Consider the following 22007-nt stretch of genomic DNA (forward strand, 5'->3'; position numbering starts at 1 on the left):
CACTGCCCAACACCGTAGCTACCAGCCACCTGTGGCTATGAAAACCTTGGAAAGGCGGCTAGAGCCACTAAAGGACTAAACTGAATTTTAATTCATCAAAATGAAAAATTAGAATAGGTTTAGCAGAACACCTTGCTGGGTCATTTTGGGTTGTGAAAAGACATCCCTTAAGACTTGGCACATGGCCGAGGGAGGGGGTAAGAGGTAGTTAAATTATTCTGCCTAAAAAGGTCCAGGGATTTGGAAGGAAGGAAGAACGAAAGAGCTCTCAGAGCGGAAGAGGTCCAGCAGCAATGCAAGACGTTGGTGACTAAGAAAATGAGACAGGTGATCAGTAATGCTCCTCTAGAGACAGAAATGGCTCAAGGGAATTATAAAAACAGGAATACCTAACACGCAGGCTTATGCCAGTTACGGTGCTATCTGTAGCATTACTTTTCCTTTGCTCCAGTTCTAGAAATGTGTGCTCAGCAGAGCACCTGGATATGATGGCCATTCGAGAGTGACGAGACAGCAAGACCTGGGGGTGTCCAGCGGGGGTGATTTGTTAGGAGGACAGCAAACTCAGGAGGGAGCAGAGAAGAGAGGAAAACTCAGCAGAAGCAGGAGCCAGGGGCTGAGTCTCCACGGACGTCGCAGGGACGCTGGCTTTTCTGCCACACAGGGAACAGAGATGGTGACCCAATTTTAATTAAATCTTCAAGTTAATAGCCACCTCAGTTAAGTGGGAGGGTCTTGAATATCCAGGCAACTGTTGGGAACGTTTCCCCAGACTCATGCTGCCCGGGGCAGAGAGCATCAGAAAGCAGCCATCTCTAGAAGGACCCCCCGAAGACCTCGGGTGTGAACGGGACGGGGGCAGAGAGGGACAGAGCCACGGCTATGGGAGACAGGCAGAAAGTGGCAACAACCGTGTCTTGCCAAATTTAGAAAACGTAGTATCACTTTTTCCAGACCTTTCTCTCTCTGTCTCTCTCGGGGGTCTAACAATGAAGTACTGTCCACCTGCTCCCAATTTCTGTAGTCAAGCGTGAACGTGTGGGAGGGAGCCATAGAGAAGGCAAGTGAGAGGCAGCCTGGTCGATGGGCACCCTCCCTGTGCTCCAACACAGTGCTCCCCAGCCGCGATCGCTACGCAGTCTTGGAAGAGGAACCCTGAATGTACGGATGTGCAATAAGCATCCTCTTGCCACGGATTCAGACGAGGCCTGTTGGCTAGCCCTTCCCTGCCTGCGACCTGGTGGGAAATAAAAAATGACAGCTTAGCGGCCACCTGCATGCAACTCGTTGCCACTGGAGCTGCCTCTGTGACCGGAAAGGCTTTGGAGAGTGAGGGAAAGGAGGGAACACAGGCTTTCCGAGAGGAGGGACATCTCTTTTCCCCTGGTCCCTCCGTTCTGTCCAAGCAGAGCCAGCCCTCCCGCTCGAACACATGATACATGTATTTCGTCATGGTTTTCTCCCCATCTCTGGTGCCCGTCCTCACCCTAGAACCCTGTGCTGTATTAATCTCGATACATCGGGCGCCCAGTGAGCCTTCTGGCTTTGCTCCCATGATCATGCAACTTCCATCAGCGTGGTTGCTCAGGGCGACCCCCAGGGGAGGTGGGGTAAGCAGTGTGTAATCCCCGGTGTGATGGGAGAGGATCACAGTCTTTCCAGAAGGCTCTTATTAGAATAATTAAATTGCTGGGGGTGGGGATGGGTGAGGAGAATGGCAGCCTTAAGCTGACAAACTGGCAAGGAATATTCCATTAGGTTAAAGAGACCTCACTGATGAAGGGAAGCCTCCCCCAGGTTCTCAGAGGATGTGACAGAGGAGAGTGTATTTTAACAGGGGGGCAGGGTGGTGAGGTACAGGGCCGGGAGGAGGGAGGAGAGGGAACCAGAAAAGACAGGCTGAAAGGAAGACTATACAAGGGGGATGATATTTTTTGTGAGAACACAAGGAGGATGAATTCTGGGTGTTTTAAATTGGATCAACCTGGGTTCATACTGTGGCCCAGCTCTCTTGGGAGCTCCTTAAAGAAACTTTTCTTTTAAAGATTTTATTTATTTATTTGATGGAGAGAGAGATCACAAGTAGGCAGAGAGGCTGACAGAGAGAGGGGGGAAGCAGGCTCCCTGCTGATCAGAGAGCCCGACTCGGGGCTTGATCCCAGGACCCTGAGATCATAACCTGAGCCGAAGGCAGAGGTTGAACCCACCGAGCCACCCAGGTGCCCCTCCTTGAAGAAGCTTTATTTTCCTCATGGGTAGGAATGGTTATGGGGATCACATAAGATTGTGTGTGTAAAGCCCACACCTTAGAAGACACACACACACACACATCACTTTTGTGCAAGGCAAACCACCCTTCCTGCTTACAAAACAAGGTGACAGTTAAAGCCTTGGTGTAGGTCTCTACTTGCCCAGAGAGGATCATGACGGTCTCAGTTTTTGTTGTTGTTTAAGATTTGAGAGCAAGAGAGGGAAAGAACACGAGTTGGGGTGGGCAGGGCAAAGGGAGAGGGAGAAACGGACTCCCTGCTGAGCAGGGGCCAGACTGGGGGCTTGATCTCAGGACTTGGAGCTCATGACCTGGGCCGAGGGCAGTTGCTTAACGAGCTGAGCCAGCCGGGTGCCCTATGGTGGCTCAGCTGTAATAGATCGCCTTAAGAGGTAGAGAGTCTCCCAGGCCCTACTTACAGAGATGCTTAGAGAGGGGGAGGGGATGTGTAGCTTCCAGGAGCTCAGTGGAACCTGGATGGGAACTTTTGCATCTTCGGAGCTCTGAATCTGGTTTGGTTCTAATGGGCTTTTCTGATAAACCAGGCTCCCCCTTAAACGATGGAATGTTTAGTGCAATTAATTAGTTGGGCAGAGAATAACATGCACATTTGAAAGACAGTGATGATGTGTCATTAATTAGGAACTTGTCTAGGAGCCTGTTGTCTGCTCTGCGCTGTGAAAGGCAGTGTCTGCGCCGGGAAAAAGCGCTTGACACGGCTTTTTTTTTTTTTTTCCCTGTGGTGCCAAGTCAGCCAGAAGGACTTTTGCCAGGTTCTTGAGTGTTTCTGGGCCCAGCTTAGCTGACGAAGAGACAGTAACCTGAAGTGCTCGGAGGACATCCTTTGCAGACGAATGTGGGTTCAAGTCTAGGCTGGCATGAATGGAGCTTAAGTGCCGGGTGTGAAGAAGAGCTCCAGACATTTTCAAAGAAGGAGCAAAATGTAGCAGGTGCCCCAGTAAGGAAGCAGACTCCTCAGTTACCGCCATCATCTATTGCCCAATTACTACGGGCTAGGAACTATGTGGTTTCTCATGCACGGTGTGTTAATCTTAGTACCCCGTCTTGCAGGAAACCAAAGCGCTCTTAGCAATGCTAATAAGCAGCCTACTGGTAAATAATAGAGGCGTCATTTGAATTCAAGGATTTCCATTTTCAGATCATTTGCGCCACCAACACCCCCCACTTTGAGAGAGACAGAGGCAGAGTGAGAATCTTAGACTCCCCATGGGGCATGACCCCTGCTCCATCTCAGATCGAGTCCCAAGCTTAACCAGGTGCCCCAGATTTGATTTTTACACCTGTACCACATCATGTCTCCAAACAAGTGATAAGTGACCTGGACCACCACGTTGCTTGGCAAGGGTGGGGGAGGATGTATTGTATGGTAGAGAGACTTTGTTCAATAGAGAGGGACTAGAGTCACAGAAAAAGCCGAGTGAACTCCCACCACTGAAAACAGCTCTGCAAGGGTCTCTAGTCATCCTGTTTTCTTCCTAAATGCCCCTAACCAATGGAATACACAGCAAAAGCCCACAAGATTGGTTGCTGTTGGTGGAGTCGGGTTCTTGAAAGCAGCAAGAATAGAAACAGAGCAGGGGCCGCCTGGGTGGCTTATTCGGTTAGGCGTCTGCCTTTGGCTTGGGTCATGATCCCGGAGCCCTGGGATTGAGTCTGGCATGGGGCTCCTTGCTCAGTGAGGAGCTTGCTTCCCCCTTCGCCCCTCCCCCCTGCTTGTGCTGTTCTCTCTCTGACAGATAAATAAGATCTTAACGTCCCCCCTCCCCCTCCGCAAACCGAGCTGGACCAAGAGTCAAAGGCACAGACGAGAATTTTATCAGACCTACAGCGTGAGCAGAACGGAGACAGAGCACCAACAGAGAGCAGTTGGGTCGACCTCCGCGAGAAGGGAGGCCTCGCTTATAGACACCAGGTGGCCTCACCTGTTCCCACTTGGTCCAATATGCTAATAAGGAGAAGGGGAAAAAGGCGCTTCGTCCTGATTGGTCAGAAGGGCCTCGACCTGACTGGTCGATGTGGGCAGGCGGCTCACTGGTGCTCTTTGGAACCGGGGTCTTCTGTTTCAGTTCAAGCTCAAAGAGAGGCCGCGTGTTGCTTCTGCTCTGTTAGGAGAAGCGGTGTCACAGTAACAGCCACCAGAAACCGCCCCAGTTGTGCAAAGTTTTTCACTGGGGCTTGCTCTCATGGTCCCTTAACTGTCTCACTATTTAGATGACTTAGCTCAAGGTTCCCAAAGGATTTGGATCAGCACTGGGTCAGAGTCTGGTTAGGAAGAAGGTAGCTGTTGCCCTTAGGATAATAATATTATGAGCTATCAGTGGAGGACTTACTGTGTACCAGGCATCGTAGACAGTGCCTTCCCTGTCTCAACAACCCTCATAATAACCCAGGACGTGGTAGGATTGTGCGCTTGTATGATAAAACCTGAGGTTTGGAGAGTGCGAGTCGTCTGCCTGAACTCCCACAGGAAATGCTACAGCGTGATTCAGACTCAGGTTAACGTGACACCAAGCCCAGCCTCTTCACCCTCATGCTCTGCCCTCAGCATTCGAGGCAGCAAATCAATCTTACTGGATCCACGTGAAAAATAATTATTTATAATATATATTATATATAATAATATGTAAAAATAGATAAAATATAAATTATATATTATATATAAAATAAATTACATATTCTATAATTTATATTATATTATATATAAATTACATATTATATATAAAATATATAATAAATAAATTAAAATAGTTATCACCACGACCCCTGTCCTCGATAGAATTTGTGGCCTCGTACATCTAAGGGTTCCCTGGTAGATCTGAATGGCTCACAGTCTTCCCAAGAGCTCTCACCTGGAGACAGGTCGGACAAAGCCCTCCCTAAAGCCGCAAGAGACCTCAGACATTCCACGGTTCCGTCTCCTTTGGGGGTCGGCGAGGCAGGTTTGGACAGTCTGGAGAGCAATACTGGCAATTCTCAGAAAGCCTTCGGAGGTTCTCTGAATTCTGTCTGAGAAGCACGTTTGCAGCAAAACTCTGCGCTGTCCCTACGCCTTACTGTCTTCTTTCTGAGACTAACAAGGAGCCGGGAGCCTCGGTGACTGGTGATTGCCTGTCCCCACCCTCTCCTGTCAGCGATCACAGCTTACCCTTCTAGAAAGAAGCCTCTCTTCCCACTTAACCTCACCTCAGCTCCATCCCCCACCCAAGATTCCTTTCCTTCAACTGTGTCTTGAGAAAAGAAAACTGAAAACACAGAAATTCAAAGTGGAAGCTTCATTCACCCGGCATGTCCCAGAAGTGTTTAATACGTTGCGCCGAGAGATAAAAATAGATCATGAGGCAACCGATAAGAATAACGTTTCTAGCCAAGAGAGCCTTTATGCAAAAAGAGGTCTGGCAAAAAAAGAGAACCTTGGTGGCGGAGACAGAGAGAAGGAGAAACAGAGGTTCTAGGGACACCCATGGAAGTGGCAGTCGGTGGAAGGTGCTGGGAGTGGGGAGGGGATCGCAGGGGGTAGAAGCAGCTACGGTTTCAGGAGAGATCCTTGTCCCAGGGCAGCCTTGGAAATAATTACAGCTCATAGAAGATCAATCAGCAAGCTTTTACTGGGCGCTGGGGGCACAGTGGCAATGAGAAACTCAAAGACCAGGCGGTTTGCAAGGAGAGTGCAAAGTACTCGGGAGATAAAAATAGCACACTTGAAACAATTAGAAAGCAATTAATGCCAAACCGTCTGGTTCTGACTGGAGTACAGCAGGACTTGCCCTGGAGAAGGCCTAGGGAGCTGGAACAGTCAGCCAGGCAGGGGCACGGAGAACTCCCTGGAGCCACAAGGTTTAGGCATGGGATGCTTTGAGGGGAAGGGTCTCTCAGCCTGTGGCCTAGAGCACCAGCCATCCAGCCAGATCCTTGCCCTTCCAGAAGTCTCCAGTGAATAAGCAGAACATAGCGCTTGACCTGTGACAGCTTTGTTGAATAAATGAATGGAAGAACGAGTGATTGTGGCCTTTAGGCCTTGCTAGTGGACAACTGAAGAAAAGGGAGGACGGAGCAACATGGCCACAGAAACTTGGTCTACTTATTTGGTCTACTGTATACTTCTTGAGGTCAGGGACTATGTCCTCCTTCCACAGCTGTTGAGTCCCCATGATATAAAAAAAAAATCCATGCCAGCCCTGGGGACAAGGTCTGGAAATGAATGGAATCAGACAGAGTCTATGAGCTTCAGGACAGCCCAGAGCCGAGCTTCTTCTGAGGTCTGGAGTCTAATTATATACAGCTCACCTCAGATCAGGGAGGGTCCCTTCCCTAAACACACATCAACCAAATCCACCATTGATTCTGTAAATAGTCTGCACCTACTCTGGGCGAAGCAATGTGACAGGCACTGGATGTGAGCATTAAAAGACAACGTCTCTGCAGAGACGGCATATGGTATGACCTTCTAGAAAAGGCAAAACTATGGAAACAGTAAAAAGATCAGTGGTTGACAGGGGTTTGTGGGGAGGGAGGGATGGACAGGCACAGCACAAAGGATTTTCTGGGCAGTTTGTATGATACTATCATGGAGGATGTATGTCATCACACACTTGTTCAAGGCCATAGATTTTACAACACCAAGAGTGATCTCTAATGGAAGCTACAGACTTTGGGTGGTTATGATGTCAATGTAGTTTCACGGTTTTAACGATGTCCCACTCTGGGGCAGGATGTTGATAATGGAGGAGACTCTGCATGTCTGGGGCAAGGGGATATATGGGAAACCCCTGCACCTTCCCCTCTGTTTTGCCATGAACCTAAAACTGCTGTTAAAAAAAAAAAAAAAAAATATATATATATATATATATATATATATTTTTTTTTTTTTTAAAAACGACAATGTTTTCCTCTAAAGAGCTTATTGTCAAGTAGTAAGGTGAATAGTCAGAGATGCTCAGTACAGTATAATTGCATACTTGCTTTTGTGGTGTGTTGTGCAAAGTTTAGGGGGAGTTTCAGGAAAGGGTCTCCTCGGCTCTCCAGAGGAGTGAAGGACAAACTTATAGAGGAAGAGCTATGTGTGGAAGTGGATTTGGAGTGGGCTCTGTCAAGGGCAAGGTGTGGCAAGTGGGAATAATGTGTAGGCGGATGAAATGGAATGTGCAGAATCTGGAAACATGAGCGAATATAGTAACATGTTCTGAGAGCTATAAATAATTGAGTATTACTAGAGCATACAGTTCCGGGGGGAGTGATAGGGAACAGTAGAAATGACATGGGACTGATCAGCAGGAGACCAATTATGAATGACTCTGGAAGCCAAACAATTGGGACAGGTTGTGTCTTGTTAACAACTGAGGGACCACTGATGAATGTCGAGTGCTGGGATAATGGGATCAGAATTGTGGATAAAAAAGAACATTCTGTCAGCTATGTGGAGGATGGAGGGGGTGGAGAGTGGGACATGGTGGGGAAAGGGCCAAAATGGAGGCCAGTGCTGTGGTCCACGAGAGCCTGTTTAGGGCTTGGGCAGTGGAAAAGGAAGGACAGGGAGGGACCCAAGATCTCCTTAGGAATCTGAATCAGCAGGCTGTGGTTACCAGTTAGTTGGCTGCAGGGGTGAGGGGGAGGGACCAGGATGACTGTGAAGATGGCAGCACCAGTCATAGACCCAAACAGCTCTCATACCACTCAGGCCTCCTCTCCTGTGATTCCTTCTCTTCCTACTCTAGGATTTCTGAACTCTACAGCCCAGTATGTAAACTCTGCTCATCCTGGTTTGAGCTGAAAGTGACCCTTGCATGAGGGCTCGGCTTCACCAACACTTGCCTCCTTTGGAAGAAGCCCAGGGCCCACACCGATAAGCAAACTTGCATTTCCCAGTTCTGCTTCCAAACCATACTTTCTCAAACCTCCTACAAACATTGCTCCTTAGAAGTCCACACCCTTCCCTCTACCCACTTTTGTAGCTTTCATCTGCCTGCTCCACAGAAGACCTTAGTCCCTCGCTCAAAGTCCACCCTCTCCACTCCAAAGCCTGACATCATCCTGACTTCTCTGTCTACAAGGAGGACCAGCAGTCCGGTAGAACAGTAGTCCAGTCCATTCCACTGGAGCTGCTCTCACAGATGGCCACACCCTGGAAAGGTTTCATCTCCAACCTTTACTCCAATACCCTCAAACCCACAACAGTTTCCTATCCTTCCATTTCTCGAACTCCTTTACTCCTTCTGCACCTAGTGTCTGACCTTACTGGCCCTTTGTCTCCATTTTCAGCCATTGATCAATCCTCTTTCTCCATTTCCTCCTTCAGCCAGTCTAGAAAACATGATATATTGCTTCATAAACATCTTGCAATGATCCTTGCTTCCTCTCCTTTGTCATTTCGCTCTTCTCAATGAAATCCTAGTCTCTGGACCAATCCAGCCATCTATTGCCTTCTTCTGCATACCTGGCTGTGGGCCAGCATCATGAGCCTCACTCCTGATTTTCCTCTGCAAGTTCTTGTTCCTTCCCAAGTATCTCCCCATTGGTCCCCTCCCCACCATCCCCACCACCCTTGCCTTAGTTCAGGGACTCGATAGTTTCCCCTATGTTAATTCCACTTAGTTCTTTCTGCCTACAGTTTCAGCACTGAAATTCAAGAGCTCTTGGAACCATGCTATGATCTTATCTCTGTATCCTGTCATGTAATCTCTGACCATATCACTGTAGTCAGAGTGCTCTGTCCCAAGATCTCCTTCTTACTGGCTGTTTGCACTCTCTAGCATCCCATAGAAGACCCGTTGTAATTACACACTTGTCATCCCTCTAGCTCCCCCCTTTCTCTTCTATCCTAAATGTTATCTCTTTCATTCTGTCCTAAGCATTATTGACTACTTGTAGGTTCCATGATGGGTCACACTGTCGCTCTGTTGCACGTTCCCTTCCACTTAACCTCCTCGTTATATGACTACTCATTCTTCCTGACACAGCTGATACCCAGCCCAGAACCTGGCACTTTATTACATGCTCAATAAGATCTTGACAAAAAGGTCCCTGATATTTATTCTACCTCCCTGAGTGTTTGAGCTAGTTGCTCCTAAGTGATCCTGAAGAATCTCCATTATTATGCTTTTCCCATTTTGTCATAGTTTTGTGTTAACTTTCATCTGCCTGCTTCACAGAAGACCTTAGTGCCTGGCTCAAGGTCCACCTCTCCACTCCAAATCATGGTCACTTCCACACTAGGCTGTGACCTTACTGAAGGTAGGAACCTTACCTTTTTCTCCTTGGCACACCCAGTATGCGTCCCGTGGCCTGCCGCAAGCAGGCATTCAATGAGCAATTGTGAATGAATGCTTGGCTGAATGGATGGGCAGGGGCCTGAGCCTGAGGCTTCATCCACTGTCCAGATCATGCTGCTCATCCTGCCTTTCCTGGGGGAAGGCCCCGGACTGTTGTCCTATTCTGGAGACTTCTCAACTGTTGGAGACAACCACTTCTGTCTGCCCTGGAAATGGTGGTATCTCAGCTAGAGACACTTTCAAAAGTAAAGGATTTGTTCAGAAATCCTCCCTTGCCTTTCAGTGCAGTGGAAACGGAAGGTTGATGGTGCTGCCAGCGGACTGCCTGGTCAGGGACCTGAGAAGATCAGGATGGATGTCATGGAGTGGGAGCTTTTTGAAGGACTGGATTCAGTGGTGTCCTTGAAATGCCCCTTTCCTTGCCTACTAAAAGGGCCCCCCGTGGGTCCCAAAGGCAGGCGCACTACAGAGTAAATTAGAAGAATCTGGCTTTATGGCTTCACCCTTTGCCTGCTGCATTGTTTACTCAGCCGCCAGAGGTAATGTCCTAAAACACAAATGTCACCTACTGAAAAGCCTTTATGTCTCCCCACTGCTTACAGGACAGAATCTAAAATCCATAGCTTGTCATGCAAAGCATCCCGCCTTCAGGTGTCGCTCTCCTTCTCCAGATCCTCTGCCCCTTTAGTCCAGGTGGTCCAAGTCTTTTCCTGAAAGAAGCATGTGCCTTTCCACCTCCAAGCCATGGCTTCCTTAGCCCTAGCTGAAAAGGATGCCCTTTCCATGCCTTTCTAGCAGACGACCCCAAGGAGGCTCGTCTGAAACTCTACTTCTGGAAAAGGCCTCCTACTTACTTTTCTCCTCCCTGAGGACCTTCTCAGCCTCAGGAGAAGGAACCCTCCTCCTCTGCCTTCTTCCAGAAGCATGTTCTTGCTACACAGACTTTTTCATTCTAATGTTCGGCTTACATACACACGTATGTCTCCTGGGCTGGATTAGTTACTCCACTGCAGAGCTCTAACATGTGGGGAAATATTCTTGGGTCTGTGGAGCTCATGATCTCTAGAATAACCAGATAGGGTTAGCTAGGGCTTTACTGGTTTGTAGTATAGAGAAAGGACCACTGGTATCAAAGTTAGACAGACACCAGCACCCCACTCAATGTTCGCCTTTGGTCTCTCAGGTTCAGTTTCCTTATCTGTAAAATGGGAATAACAACAATCTCAGAGGGTCGCAATGGAGATTAAATGTAATAATTAATGTAATAATAAATGTAAAGACCCCAGTCTGGGATTTGGCATAGGGTAGGTTATGCAGAGAAAATATTAGTTCTCATTTCGTAGCTCTTCAATTTTCATACTTGAAAACTGTTTAACAACACTCTTTGATTCAACCTTCCCATGCCAACCTTTCCTTCAAATCGTCAAAGTCTTATCATTATAATCACTGCCCTTCTTGGGACACCCGTCAACCTCGGCACTGGCTTTTCGAAACGTGGTGACCCTTCCTAGATGGAGGCTCTTAAAATCGTCATAGCACAGTAGGAGCAAAACTAGTGATAATTAATGATGATAAGTGATAGTAATTGAGGGCTGACTCCACGGTCAGGAGCCATGTACTTGCTGCCGCTTTGACATAGGTTTTGTGTCTGTCTCACGAATGGGGAAGCCAAAGCTTAGAGTGTTGAAGAAACTTGCCCATGGCCAGATAGCTAGGAAGTGGGAGAGCCCAGAGCACAAATACACACACGTCTGAAATCCTTGCCCTTAGCTGCACAACCAATGCTCCTGGAGTCCCCCATTGCCACGTGGTTGGCCACGGAGCAGTTGCAGGTAGCACTCAGGCCAGCACGTGTGAGGCAAAATGGGCTTCCAGAGATGCCCCCTCGGTCCTTGAGTCTGGGCATTGTGGCTTCACAGGACGAGTTTTCAACCCCACCAGCCTCATCCAGAATGTTCCCCGAGAGGCAGAGAGGGTCCAGGCTTTCTTGTCTCAACTTTCCCAAGTGCAAGCATGTACATCGACACAGAGGTTGTCCTATTATAGGTACGCCGGTGGCAGACGTGTGATCAAGGGCTCGGTGTCAGATACAAAGAAATCCAAACGAGGACAGGACTTCCCAGGAGTGAGTGACAGTGGTGTTCGGGGAGGAGGCATGCCAGGCTGAAGCTCTCCAGTGAGACTTCTTTGACTCCTGCCAACTACGGAGAACATTTAGTATCCGGAACTCCTGCCAACTATCACACTCGGGGTCTGGCCCAGTTTCCCTGACGTCCTTCTCTGGGGCCCCACCGTCAGCATGGAGCTGTCACCAGCACAGGGTCTGGGCAGCTCTTCAGCTCCTGCTGGCTCTTCTCCAGGGTCCCAGGCTTTCTGGGAGCCACCGCTGCCCCCTCCCCTCACTTCTCTGAGTCCCTCAGCCCCTCCACGCCATTCCTGTCACAGGGATTCTCTGTGAGGGTCTGTCGGTGTGAACTCTCTTCCCCAGACCCATGTGTGGCTGCCTCCCCCTCTCTAGTTGGCTCTGCACTGTGGTGTCCCTCCTCCCCGGCCACACCTGCTGACCCCCCACCCCGCTCACTATTACATTACCCTCTTCTATTGTATCAAGGTTCTTCTAGTTCCTATGATTATCTTCCTTATTTTTAAATTTATATACTTATCATGGCCCTTGCTCTAGTAGAATATTAGTTTCCCACTCGTGGGTCTCTTACTTGTACGGCACTCTAATCCTAGCTCCTTCAAACAGTGCCTGGCACCTGACAGACTCTCCATACATATTTGTTATCTGGCCCAATGACCACCGTAATGACCCATTGATGACAAGTCTAGATGTGTAGGCAAAGGAAGGTGGAAGGTAATAATGACAGCTTTCATTTATCAGGACAGAACTTTACAGGCATTATCCTAAAGATTTGACATGGTTTGTCCCATTTAATTAGTCCAATGACCCTATTATTCCCATTTAACAGACGAGGAAACTGAGGGTTAAGATAAAAAAAAAAAAAAGAAAAACTTGTTCAAGAAACATACCTGCCTTAGTACCCTGCATGGCAGAACAGACCCAGACTTAGGGCTCTAGCATCAAAGCCAAATGCTTAACTATTTTCTTCAAGGAATCACCCACTTCAGGAAACCGCCCCCCACGACCCCCCAGGGGAACCAAGAAATACTGAGCAGGACAATAACAAGCATGGACAAGGATGTGGAAAACTGGAACTCCCATACGTCACTGGTGAGAATATAAAATATCATTTTGGAAGACAGCTGAGAAATTCCTCAAAAAGTTAAACACAGAGTTACCATACCATCCAGCAACCCCACTCCTTGGCAGAACTGAAAGTGTGTACAGGAAAACTTGTACACAGATGTCCGTAGAACTATTATGCATAATAGCCAAGAAGTAGAAGCAACCCAGACATCCAACTGGTGAACGTATGAACAAAATGTTTATTTACACGACGGACTATTAGGCAGCTGTAAACAGGAACAATGTACTGACTCATGTTACAATGGGGATGGCCTTTCACAAGGCCAGAAACAGAGAGAAGACAGTACACAGACAAAGAAAGGACAAATGGTATATGATTGCATTTATACAAAGTATCCAGAATGGGCAAATCCGTGGTGATAGAAGTGGGATTTGGCATAGGGTAGTGGTTGCGGGGGGTGGAGGGAGGGAGATGCAGAATGACCCGTGAGGAGTGTGGGGTTGTTTTTTTGGCTTTTGTTCTTTGGGTGGTTAAGCCTAAGCATTTGTGGTAGGTTTGGTGAAGACTGGAGAGTCGTGGGAAAATATGAACATACAAAAAGGACTCTGAGCTAAGGCAGTAAACTGGGGAAGACAGCGAAGCCTGCTCACTCGGATTCCTTTCAGTGTCTGTCTGTCCTCTTCAGAGGCAGGGATGCTCTTTCTTCTGAGGACAAAAAAGGAGCCTCTTACAGGAGGATCTTACCCTCTGCTTCCGAAGAAAGTCAGAAAATCCCTCCTGTCAGAAAACTCCCCAGCCTGATATTCAGTATGCCAAGGTGCTGTCATTGGGGGTAGGACGTCGGGCTGGCCTCTCGTTGCTCACGTATGACGCCGCACATAACCGGCCATGCCACGCTGAGCCCCGTCCCTTCCAGCCCCAACCCTTCCAGGCTCTTCAGGTTTGATGTCCTCTGGAGCTTCTTTATAAGGGGACTAAAATATTCTGGAATTAGATAGTGGTGGTGGTTGCACAACCTTCTGGATGTACACAAAGCCCTTGAGCTATACACGCTAAGTGATGAAAATGGTGAATTTTATACCACATGAGTGCATCTAGAAAGACGCAGGTGTGGCGAGTGGTCAGGAAAGCATCTAATCAAAAGGCCGGTTCAAGGTGGCACAGGGCCAGCTCCTAGGGTCATCTAAGGAGCAATGCTCCTCTTTTGAGCTGGGAAGAGGGACTAGCAAGTGCGAGGCGGGGCCCAGCCCATATACCAGAACTTGGAAGGTGTCAGAACAGAAGCCTAACCACGTAAATCGAAGTGCGTGGGCGAATCTGGATCAAGAAGGCGAGGGCCAGGGGCGCCTGGGTGGCTCCGTGGGTTAAAGCCTCTGCCTTCAGCTCAGGTCATGACCCCGGGGTCCTGGGATTGAGACCCACATCGGGCTCTCTGCTCAGCAGGGAGCCTGCTTCCTCTCTCTCTGCCTGCCTCTCTGCCTACTTCTGATCTGTCTGTCAAATAAATAAATAAAATCTTAAAAAAAAAAAAAAAAAAAGAAGGTGAGGGCCAGTACTCCATTAGCAGGATAGAATAGAAGAACCACATGAGGGGAAAAAAATGGGATAGCTACGCAGGTGCTCAGGGGGACCCCATTAGAGCTCTGGAAACTGGATTAGAACAAAGGTCTGAGGATTCCAAGACTTGGCCTCTATTTGGCACAGCTCAGCCTACTGAAAGAGACACACCCTAACTCAGAACTGGTCAAGCATACGGGAGGTGAGCTTGGCGGCTCAGCTGGGGGCGAGGCCTGGGGACATGGGGAAGGCAGCCGACTAGCAGGTTGAGATGGCACATTGTTTCCAATGAGAGTCATTTCCCAAGTTTAAGGCTTTGGGGCTTATTCCAATGCGATTGTCCCTGAAACGTTAGCTAACAGGCCCAAGATCACACAGCAAGAAAGTGACAGAAATGTTGGTATGGCCAGGTTTGCCTGGCTCCAATGTCCTTGCTTTCAGCTGTACACGTGAGAGGCAGTCGAATATGGTGGTTAAGAGCATGGGCCATGAGTTCAAATTCCACCAAGTGTGACCTTGGACAAATTATGTAGCCCCTCTGTGCTTCAGCTTTGTCCTCTACCAAATGTGAATGGCAATGACTGTCTACATCACATTGCATCAGCCAATGACGCAATACCTACAAAGTATTCAGTCTGGCACCCAGAATCCAGTAAGAGCTAAGTGTCATTTGCAGTGTGTTCTGCTCCAGCCAGAGAGACCAGACGTCCCATGTTTGTCTAACACCACCTCTGTTTGCTATTTCCCATATCTTGTTCTAGAAAGACGTGCCCTTGTTTATGTGTTTCTCGAGGGGTCCGTCTGAATTGATAAAGTAATGAGAACGCCAGGCACTTGGCTGGCTCCGTCAGAACAGAAATAGGACCGAAATCATCGGTTAGTTTTAGATAGGAGTCAACCTCTCCCAAGCTAATCCCCTGTTGGCTGCTGCAATATTTTCTCCCACAAATTGATTATGCTGGTCAGTCAAGACCTTTTTATGAAGTGAAGGGAAAAGCTTATGTTCATTCCGTTCACAGGAGTAATATCATTGGTCAGCGGAGCACAGCCGCTGTGTCGTTGAATATATTAAAATTATCTGCTGTCAAGAGACAGGACAATTGACCCTTGAACAACATGGGCAGTTAGGACTGCTGACCGATTGTGTAATCAAAAATTCATATGGGGGCCCCTGGGGGGGCTCAGTCAGTTAAGCATCTGTGTCTGGCTCAGGCTCTGATCCCAAGTCCTGGGATCAAGTCCCACATCGGGCTCCCTGCTCCTCTGGGAGCCTGTTTCTCCCTCTGCCCTTCCCCCTACTTGTGCTCTCTCTTGCTCTCTCTCTCTCAAATAAATATAAAATCTTAAAAAAAAGTCCACATGAAACTTGACTCCCCCAAAACTTAATTACCCACAGTCTACCACAGACCAGAGAAGCCTTACTGACAACATAAAGAGTCAACTAATGTACTTTGTAGGCTGTAGGTACTATACACTATATTCTTAAAATAAAGGAAGCTAGAGATAAGAAAATGTTCTTAAAATATGAGGAAGAGAAAATACATTGAGTATTGAAGTATGAAAAATCCACATGTAAGTGGACCCACACGGTACAAACTTGTGACGTTCAAGGGTCTGCTATACTTGGTGCTCATGGAGCCTCTGGTGAAAGGTTTCAGAAAGCCGCCTGTACCTCAGCTAGTTAGCAGTGGCCATCTTTCTTGGAAAGAGGGCCAAGCGACTGTTCCTCAGGTCTATCCATGAGGTCCTGTCTATCCTTCCAGGCTGAGCTCCAAAGTTACCAATAAACCCTCTCCCCTCTTCCCCAAGATGGAATTAATCACTCCTCCTCTGTGCTCTGTATGCGCCTCTTGTCTCTATTCTAGCCAACGGCCTCATAGTACAGTTCGAGTCCCACGTCTTTCCCACATTTGAGAGTAAGTGTTTTGATGTCACGAACTGTCTGGTTCATCTCTCTAGCACTTTCTGCCTGCTCACTGACTCACACACCCAACATGTGCCCCATCACCTTAGCTGGGGTTTTCTTTGTACTCTGAGCAAGATTCCCCCTTAAAATTCTGCTACCGCCCTCTACAGAAGATGCCCATTCCAGGTGAGAAGCACTTTTTCCTTTTTTCCCTAAGCTCTAGGCCCAACGTGGGACTTGAACCCATGACCCCGAGATCAGAGTCGCATGCTCTACCAGCTGAGCCAGCCAGGCACTCTGAGAAGCAGTTTTCTAATAACACCTTGCACTTAGTAAGAATTCTACCTCTGTCTGCTGAAATAAATGGAAGCAACCCAAAGTTAGAGACTTTCAGCAATTGGACCAAGCCCCCACAAAACCAAGATGAACCCTGGAACTCTGCTGAGCTCCAGCTCTTATGTCAAACGGGTACCAGTGCTGTGCACATAAGCCGTTGTGTGGTGTCCCGACGTTCCAGAGGGAGAACCTGTTGTTTTACTTCTTTCCCTCCTTCCTTTCTCCTTTCCCCACACGTTTATTGAGCAACTACTATACATCAGGTGTGGAGCTAGATGATGGTGAATCAGTGATGGGCAAAAGTAATCATCTTTGTTTTTAAGAAGCTGAGAATCTGGGCAGTGCAGGAGCTAGTTGTTGGTCAAACAGAGCTTTGAAGGAATGCGCGATTCCTAGCGGGGGGTAGCATCCTGAAGGAAAAGAACACTGAACCATGACAGCTTACACAAAGGACACTGACATAGCCTGGCTGGAGTGTGGGAGATCCGGGAGGATTTTATGCAGGAAAACACAATTTATCGAGAGATGAAGGAGAAATAAGAGTTGAACAGGAAAGGGTGTGATGGTGGGAAGGAGTGCCAAGGTGCACAAAGATTCTATGGTGGAAAGATCGGTGTGGCTCAGGAAGAGAAGAGCGGGCGCATCTGGCTGGAGCCCAGGGAAGATGCAGGAGGTGGTTCCCTATGAGGCTTGAATAGTTACACAGGTGCCAGAATGTAAGAGGGCCAAGGAGGACAAATTAGGAGGTTTTCTCTTTATCCTTCCACAGTAGGAAGTCATTCAAGGTTGAAACCAGGGTAGATTGATGATCTGGAAAATAGCCTGGCTGCTCTGTGGGGGATGGCCCCAGATGTGGGGGGCGATGCAGGAAATAAGGATAGCAGTTAGCAGACTCCTGCAAGTAGTGGGAGGACAGTCAGAGGACAGATGGCAATGGCTATCCTCAGGGTGGTGGCAATGAGGATGGAGAAGGTTGAAGAGGTTTAGAATGTAAACCTCACCAGGGCTTGGTGAAGGAGTGAAAGTCAGGTCTACTTTCCCCAACTCCATCCTGAAGCTCTCGGGGAGCAGCTGGGCATATAAGTTCTCTGAATGAGCAACTGTCAATGGTACAAGTAAAGTGCCTCTGCCTTGAAGCTGTATCTCCTCAGGGTTCAACTTGAAACATACATCCGCAGAGAAAACAAACTCTCCTGTGCCGAATGGGGAAGTGTGAATGGGTAGGGACAACCTCCAGGCTTCCTGAAGTAAGAGGTTGTGTTGAACTTTCATGATACTTTCCAAGCTGTTAAGGACCCTCAATTAAAATGCTGGCTTTTGGGGCACCTGGGTGGCTCAGTGGGTTAAAGCCTCTGCCTTCAGCTCAGGTCATGATCCCAGGGTCCTGGGATCGAGCCCCACATCGGGCTCTCTGCTTGGCAAGGAGCCTGCTTCCCCCTCTCTCTCTGCCTTCCTCTCTGCCTACTTGTGATCTCTGTCTGTCAGATGAATAAATAAAATCTTAAAAAAAAAAATAAAATGCTGGCTTTTTGCCAGGAGATGATTATGTTATGTCATGGCGATGTCATGTTAATTAAAAATAAATGTTAGTGGGGCATCCGGGCGGCTTAGTCGCCTAAGCATCTGACTCTTGATTTTGGCTTGGGTCATGATCTCAGGGTCGTGAGATTGAGCCCCATGTCCAGCTCCATGCTGAGCGTGGAGCCTGCTTAGGATTCTCTCTCTGACCCTCCCCCTCTGCTCTCATTATGTGCGTACATGCTCTCTCCCTCTCTCTCTATACAAACAAATAAATGTTAGTGCTTTCATTCACTTATATATTAATTCACTTATTCATCTGATTTGTATTAAGCACAAATGATTTGAGTTGGATAGCATAAGTGATGGAAGGAGACCTAGGGATGTAGGGTTAAAAAGAGATCTGGAGCCTAATGATTTTGGTTTGAGACCCAGTTCATTGGTTAGTTTTCTTTCTGTTATGGCAATATATGCATAATATAGTATCTACCATTTTGAACTTATTCTTAGGTATGCAGTTCAATGGAATAGCCAAAGTGTTGTGCAACCATCACCACCATCCATTTGCAGAACTTTCCCATTTTCCCAAACCCTGTACTCATTAAATGCCAACTGCCCATTTCCCCCTCCCTCCCAATCCTTGGCAACCCCCATTCTACCTTCTGCCTTTATGGATTTTATGACCCCAGGAGTCTCATGTAAGAAGAATCACAGAGTACTTGTAATTTCGTGACTAGTTTATTTCACTGGCATGTCTTCATGGTTTACCCATGCTGTAGCCTGTGCACATTTTATGTATCCAAACATCTGGATTTTTTGGTTTGTTTTTTGCTTTTTTTAGAGAGCGTTTGAGGGGGGAGGGGGAGTAGGGGGAGGTGTAGAGGGACCAGGAGAGCACCTTAAGCAAGATCCACGCTCAGCACGGAGCCCAACACAGGGCTCAATCTTACCACCCTGATGAAATCCTGACCGGAGCTGAAATCAAGAGTCAGATGCTTAACTGACCAAGCCACCCAGGCGCCCCTGTCCATTCCTCTGTTAATGGACACTTGGGTGGCTCCCACATTTTGGCTATTGTGAATAATGCTGCTATGAACAGGGTGTTCCAGGATCTACTTGAGGTCCCACTTTCATTCCTTTTGGATACATATCCAGAAGCAGAACGACAGGATCATGTGGTAATTGTTTTTATCTTTTTGAGGAATCATCATACCATTTTCCACAGCAGCTGCACCATTTTATATTCCTACCAGCCATGTGCAAGTGTTCCAATTTCTCCACAACCTCGTCAACATTACATCATTATTCCAATAATAGCCTGTTTTCTGTTTGTTTCTTCATAACAGCCATCCCAGTGGGTGTGAAGTAGTATCTCACTGTAGTCTGACTTGCATTTCCCTAATGACTAGTGGTGTTAAGCATCTTCTTGTGTGCTTACTGACCGTTTGTCTATCTTTTTAGAGAAATGTTTATTTCAGTCCTTTCCCCATTTCTTAATTGGGCTGCTTGGTTTTTGTTGTGGAGTGGTTAGGCTTCTTTTATTTATTTTACTTTTTAAGATTTTTTTTTAAAGATTTTATTTATTTGACAGAGAGAGAGAGAGCCAAAGAGCACAAGCAGAGGGAGCGGCAGAGGGAGACAGAAGCAGGCTCTCCACTGAGCAGGGAGCCCTATGAGGGGCTGGATCCCAGGACCCTAAGTTCATGACCTGAGCTGAAGACAACTGCTTAACCAGGGCACCTGGGTGGCTCAGTGGGTTGAGGCCTCTGCCTTCTGCTCAGGTCATGGTCCCAGGGTCCTGGGATCAAGCCCCACATCGGGCTCTCTCCTCAGCGGGGAGCCAGCTTCCCTTCCTCTCTTTCTGCCTGCCTCTCTGCCTACTTGTGATCTCTGTCTGCCAAATAAATAAATAAAAATCTTAAAAAAAAAAAGACAACTGCTTAACCGACTGAGCCATAAAGATTTTATTTTTAAGTAATTTCTACACCCAAAATGGGGCTCGAACTTACAGCCCCTAGATCAAGAGTCATGTGTTCCACTAACTGAGCCCACCAGGTGCTCCATGGTTAGGCTTCTTTTAAATACAACTTCAGAAACTGAAGTCAACCTGGCTTAAGGTATGACATAAACAGAAGAATGTATTGCTTTGTAAATAACTGAAGAGTTTAAGGCACATCCAGGGTCAAAGTGTTAGACGGAATTGTATTCTCCCCAAAATTCATATGACGAAGTCCTCATACCCAAAGCAACTTTTTTGGAAATAGGGCTTTTAGGGAGGTAATTAAGCTTGCATGAGGTCAGAGAGGTGGAGTCCTAATCTGACAGGATTGGTAGCTTAATGAGAAAAGGAAGAGAGGCAGAGAGCTCTCCACACACACAGGCCCATGCACCGAGCAAAGGCTGTATGAGGATTCTGGGACAAGATGGCTGTCTGCAGGCCAGGGGGAGAGCTCTCACGAGAGCTCAGCCATGCTGGCGCTTTGATCTTAGACTTCCAACCTCCAGAACTGTGAGAAAATAAATTTTTGCTGTTTAAGCAATAATATTTTGTCATGGCAGCCCTCACAAACTAAAACACAGGGTTCAGACAAATGTAGCAGAAATATTTTTCTTTCCTCCCTCCTACATTTGCTTTCTTTATGGTTTTTCTTCCTGGGTGTGGGCAGTTATCCCCACTGGATAACATTCGTTTGTCAACACAGTGTGCACCGAACTCCTTCTTGGTCTCAGACACAGTTCTCAATCCTTAGAAGTCACTGTTCTAAGCCTAAGTGAGTCAAACGGGAAAGGTCCCTTCCCTCACAAGGCTTACGTTCTAACAGGGAGAGACAGATGTGAAAGAAATAAGGAACTTGGCTAAGACAGTAAACTTCAAACGTTCTCATCCCAACAAAGAAATGGTAATTACGTGACATGACGCAGGTGTCAGCGAAGCTACGTGGTGATCATTCTGCAATCCAGAAGTGCATCAAATAAACACTTGGTACACCTTAAGCTTATACAGTGTGACATGTCAATGATATCTTAATAAGGTGGGAGTCGGGGGGAGCAAGAAAAAAGCAACTGTATACATTCAGAACACAAATTCTATGGAAAACAGAAGTAGCAGGAAAAGGGGATAAGGACTATGAGGGCGGTGCCCGTGCCCCAGTGCTCATGAAGTATGAGGATTAGCATCCTGGGAATGTGGGATGATCTGGGAGCCCCGTACTCTAGTGGAGACTTAAGTTGTCTCCAGATAATGCACATATTGGTAGGTCTTGGTGCCCTCAAGGCAGCTTGGTGGTCGGTCAGTGATGGCTGGAAGACAGGGAGGTGAGAGGCTTTTTCAGGCGCACACAGAGTTTACAGCCTGTTTTACTCCTGTCATTGATGCTTTGGAAGCTAGGGGTGGGGTGATCTTTTGCAGAGCTGGGGCTTCTAGGACACTCTTGTCCCTTGCCTCTGGAAGACTATAGAACAGGGAGGCTGGTCTAACCTCAAAGTGATCAACTTAATGCACGAAGAGTTTCAGAAAAAGTCATGGGACTGGTACTCATCAGCTCTGATTGGCCCAGCGTGGGTCACATATTCATGCAAACCAATCACTGAGGTTAGGGGTAATCCGAACTCTTATTGGACAGACCAGAACTGAATTCCCATGGGATCAGCCTCATCCAAACCACAGGGGTGTGGGGGAAAGGGAAATTTTCCCGAAGGAAAATGAACACCAGATGTCCTCCATCCCCAGCTCCACATTTAATGGCTGGCTGATCTCGGGATCAACCTCTCTGATTCTGTCTCCTCACCTGATAGAAAAATTTAGAAGAAGGTAAACAAATATAGTAAGCCCTACATCACGAAGTCCCGAGTACTACGTATGTACTAAGTACAGAGTACTACGGGGGTACACAGTGCTAAACAAATATTATTTCTACCGAAGT

This window comes from Lutra lutra, chromosome 10 (assembly GCF_902655055.1).
Source record: "Lutra lutra chromosome 10, mLutLut1.2, whole genome shotgun sequence".
NCBI lineage: Eukaryota > Metazoa > Chordata > Mammalia > Carnivora > Mustelidae > Lutra > Lutra lutra.